Genomic DNA, 5,212 nt, shown 5'->3' with positions numbered 1-5,212 from the left:
CTGAGGTCACGTACACCAAAGGTAAGAAGTGGCAGGAAGTCTTCTCTCCCTACTGCACAGAAAACACTTGCTTTGCACAAGATGAGGTTCTAGATCACAGCAGGCTGGCAGGGTAATTGCGGTGTGGGGTTAAGAAAACAGGCCTGCTTCAGGTCGGGCTTTGCTATTGGCACTTGGATATGACCTGAGGCAGCAGGAGACAGTGAGGAAAAATCCAGCAAGTCCTAGCCGAGGCAGAAAGTGAGGGCCTGGCAGCAAGGGAAACACTGAACCAACCCCTGGTCACACTTCATTCCCTTTCGTACACCCAGAGAAGAAATAATGCGCAGGAGGGGGAAAGGAAGCTGGCAGATGTCTGGTCACAAGCAGGAGGCTTGGGCCTCAAGCCAAAGAAAGACAAAGGCACAACAGGTATGAACTCAAAAAAATAAGCAAAAAAGAAAAGAGACACAGCAAAGTGCTTGGAGACAGCTGATGCTTTTTAGGACTGTGAGTCCCTATGACAAAGCAAGGAATTGCGCTCTCCTCGATTGTTTTGAATTTCCAGGGTGCGTGCCCTTAAGCAGCGCCTGGTTTAGGCTAGCAGCGTCCCCCTGCACAGAGTAGCGGCTCTCAGGGAAGTGCTGGGTGTGGGTACAGTTGGGAGCCAGGGAAGAAAGCAGCGCAGTGCACATCTAGCAGTTTGCAGTACCCTGCCATGCAAGGAAGCAACAGCCCTGCTGCCCTGCAGAACACGCTGCCCTCGGCAAGGGATCTCCTTCCTAAACTATTTCTCTGCTCTAATAACAGAGTTAACAAATTAATAGGGTTTAGGTTTCAGGGTCTGTCTGCCACAGATCTAATATCCCACCCATGTTGGCAGTGAAGGTCCCTACTCTGAGCTGGAATATAAAACTCCGAAGCAAACAAGCAAACCAACCACAGGCCCCCCAGGCTTGTCCCTGCCCCACGTCACTGCCAAGGGCAGCAGCTGCTCCCTGGAGGGAACCAGAGCAGAGACACAACCCCTCAGGACCTGGCAAAGGGAGGGAAGAACTCCAGTGAGTGCTGATACAGCCTCTTTCAAACACACCTCACTTGACCTGTAATACCAGTATGACCTTCTGACTGGAAAGGAATTCCCACCTTCCAGCCGCCAGCTTGCTTTCCCTCTTTCTTCCCATCGCTGCCCAGAGCGGGCAAGCATTTGCCTCCAGCGAGATGGCTGGAGCATCGCCTCATCCACACCACAGCGCCATGAGAGGGAGCTTTGGCACAAGAGATGCAGCTCTTCCCTAAACCCAGCGCTGCAGCTCAGCGCCACGTAGGCTCCGAGAAGAATATGCCCCAAGCCCGATTGAGCCAGCACTTTCCAAATGCTTCAGGGCCAGATATTCCTTCAGTCAGAGCATCAGAGTAGTCTGTGCAAAACTGCTGCTGGATTTCCACCCTTCCCTTTGCTTAGGCAGGCTAAAGAGGCACCAGGTACACTGTGACAAGGGAAGAAGCTGACATTCCACTGCTAAGAAACTGTTCAATCTGTGTTAAATCTGTCTTGAGCTTTCAGGCTCAGTGCATTAGGTATCAGACTCATTTCCCTTTTACCTCCCTGTACTTCTGTACCTCATCACTTTTGCTGCTACAGAATTAGAATGAGGGAGTGTTTAGCCAACAAATATCCTCTCACCCTATGCTCTTCCAACTAGAAAGAGGATCGCAGAGATTGTCTCTATACTTCCTAAAGTGCAAAGAAGCTCTGAGAGAGTCTGTTGGCAGCAGCATAATTAAATAACAGCTCTCAGCAAAAATCCAGCTTTAGCAGGGTGAATTTAAATAGAAGGGATGACAAACAAGTGACAGCATGGAAGGATTGCCAGCAAAAGCCATCTCAGACTTCAGTTGTCTGAGCAGAAAGGACCAAATGTAATGCTACAGATAAGAGGACAGCTGAAGGAGCTTTTAAGCAAAAAGCAAAGCTGCTAGGTCTGTTGAGGGCTAGAGGTTATTTTAAATGTCTGCTGCTTTCTGCCTTACATTTTAAAGACTTATAAACCACTTTATCAGCAAATTACTGACCTGAGGGGCTTAACATGCTCCGCAGGCAGTAGTTGCAACCACCATACCTTAAAAAACCCCAAGGAAATCAAATGCCACTGCTACCCTTGCTGCAAAGGCAGAATGTCCTCTTGCCACCAAGGGGAAAGAATATCCCAGCAGGGTATGCGTAAGCACAAAGCAAACCCAGCACCAGCCCACCTGAGTCCCAAAACAAGCCCAAGGGCTTCTGCTGACCAAGGAAATGCATGAGGGTAGGCCAGCACACCCTCCAGCATCGTTGTTCTGTTGGGATTCGATGTGGGCCACGTTGGTGAGGATGTGCCATGCTTATGGGTGCACACAGCATCCACCCACCAGCAGAAAGCTCAGCAGCTAAACTTTAAGACACTCCAAATTTCACTACATCTAAAAAGCCAACCATTCAGGTTGTAAACTGTATAAAGGAACCCAAGTAGAATTTGCATAGGTAATACGTGTCCTGTTTTGCTATGAGAAAGATCTAACAGCTATCCTAGGAAAGGGGCAAGTATCAGGCTGCCAACACAATGGCAAATGACAAAGCCTGTACATTTAGGGCTAGTTGGAACTGATGCTCCTTCTCCCCATCTTTCCTGTAGAGATACAGCCACAAAAGAAACTCTAAACACACTAACACATGCATTTCAGCAATGATTAACCTCAACTAATCACCACTGCAAAGGATAATCCTAATTATTCATATGCCCCCATTTGTAAGTTAAATTGGGTATCTGTGTGGGCAATTCCATGAAAATACTGGTCTTTGCCTGCAGGCAGATAAAAAAAGCTGAGAAAACATCTAAATGCATAAAAAATATATTAGAAGCCATTTTACAAATCAACAGGATGCTATCAAATGTGTACAGATCCCATCGCCCTGTCTAAAAGCAGGATACGAGGAAGGATTAAAATGAATTTAAAAGTAGGAAGAAGTAGTAACCAGAAACACAGGAAAGCTTTATAGAGAGCATTAAGACTGCGGTCCACATGAATCTAGAGCAGTGAAAAAATCAGACACACCTGATAAAGAAACAAAAATCACTTAAGATATTAAGGGAAGGTTTAAAAACCTCTCTTAATTAGGTCTGGATTACAAACAGTGAAACTGAGCAGAGGGGAACCTTATTAGGAGATGATATTTGAAAAAGTAATGCCATATTCATCCAGTTTGCTGCGCTTGATACAGATCAGCCCTGTTCTATTTCTTTTGATAGAGACAGGGCACGGCACCAAGTCAGACTCCCACAGCAGCAGCAGCTCCAAGGAGCACACACCGAGCCTGTATCCCCACGCTTGGTGCTTTTCCTCCCTATGTGCCCTCGTTTGGTTACAGCAACACCTACTTCCCACCTAAATCCTGCTCCTGTTTGGGACTTTCAGCTGTTACTGCAACTATGTTCTAAAAGTACAGAAATGGGTGTTACTGGATTTGTGTATCTACACTCACAACTGCCTTTGCCATCTCAGTCCTTTGCACAGAACAAAGTATCTCATACAACTCCTGTTGACTTCAAAACAAGTTCTTAAAAAGTTGCAGAAATTATGAACGGTGAAAATACTGACCAGAGACCAGGTAAGCAAAAGCTAGAGATAGCTGAAGAAGTTCCGAGTGTTGACCCTTCCATATAGCCTCAGAGGGCAGCAACTCTCTCAAGTGAATCAAGACAGAATCCCATTCAACTGGTTTGGGTCAGCAAAAGATTGTGGGGAATAGTTTCCCTGTGCTTAAGTGGTGCTGTCAAGGATGTGGATGGACTAAGAGAGAGAAAGAAGGTGGCTCCTCGTTAGGTGACAGGAATAGGGGGTAAAAAACCAAGAGGTTAGAGAGTGGCAGGTTTTGGAGCAAATGTATGTTCCAAATGGAGAGGGCAGCTTCCCAGAGAAGTGGGAATAATGGTAAATACTGGAGAAACGTTTGCTTTCTGTTCAGCACTTGTACATTACTCAGCACAGCAGGATCCTGCCTAAGTTCTTGGCACTGCTGCAATTAAAACAACAAAAAACCCCCAATTCTTACCAATGCAGACAAGCCTCCAAAACCACAGCCAGCCAACCTTACGTGCGAAGGCCTTGACAATCAAAACTCACTAAGATATTATCAATGGGATTATTTCATGCCACTTTGGACATACTCAAAAAGGAGTGGAGGGCAGCCTATAGGTGCAAAAACTGGACAGCAGCACCAAACCCTTCACACCTTGTGAGCCCACTCGCAGCAGGGTCAGAGGTCATTCCTAACTGAGCTGTTGGATGGAGTTTAACACGCACCTAGTTAAGAGCCTCCCATATTGCCCCTGAATGCTTCAGGATTACATTCCACTACACAAACAGTATCACAAACAAGGACATAACATCAAGTGCCAATTATCACTGAAACTGCACCAAGGGATCACAGGAAGGGCAGAGAACCTGCTGCACTCTTTGGCAAGGCTGAATTGGTGTGGAGGGTCTCACTTATTGCACATGCATTTGAAGGGGCACAAAGCCCACTCTCTACTCTCCAGGAACTGCGTGGCCTTGTCTCCCCTCTACCAAAAACTCTGAGGGGATTTTAAGGATGTGCCATTGAACTGGATGAATTGTTGGCTGCTTATTAGCCGGGGTCCAGGGTGTCAGGCACTATGAACTGTGCTTCCAGCACTGCCTCCACGTGGGGTGGAACATCCCATTGAAATATTGAGGGAACATAGAAAAAGATTAGAAGGCACAAAGCTTAAGAGTAGGAACCAGAAGCCAAAAGATTAAGAAATCTGAAGATGCTTCACGTTTCCAAAGACAGCTGCACATCAGAGTGGAGCAAGGGCAGAGAAAGCAGGCAATAGTGTGCAGTACAAATGAAGGAGGTAGCTATAGGCTTACCATTTATTTTAACTTTCTAGATACGCTCTTCCAGGATGAAACAGGAGATCAGCCTGTCCCAATGCTCTTACAGCAAAGGAGTGATGAGAATCAAGACAGAGACATTTAGAGCAGAAATAATGCAAAGAACATGGATTTACTTTGTGAAGACTGGGAACAGATCTGCTGTCAAGAGAGAACAACAGAAAACAGGAATTACCCATAATTTGGTACAACAAGAACCTTAAAAGGGCTCTTTTGCACCTTTACCACCTTGATCTACAGCAAGCCCAGGTCACAAGCATTAGGTATTTTCAGG

The sequence above is a fragment of the Athene cunicularia genome, assembly GCF_003259725.1.
Source record: "Athene cunicularia isolate RWA chromosome 5 unlocalized genomic scaffold, athCun1 chr5_part2, whole genome shotgun sequence".
NCBI classification, from domain to species: Eukaryota; Metazoa; Chordata; class Aves; order Strigiformes; family Strigidae; genus Athene; species Athene cunicularia.
The sequence above is the reverse complement of the archived record's forward strand: the minus strand, read 5'-3'. Positions refer to the sequence as shown.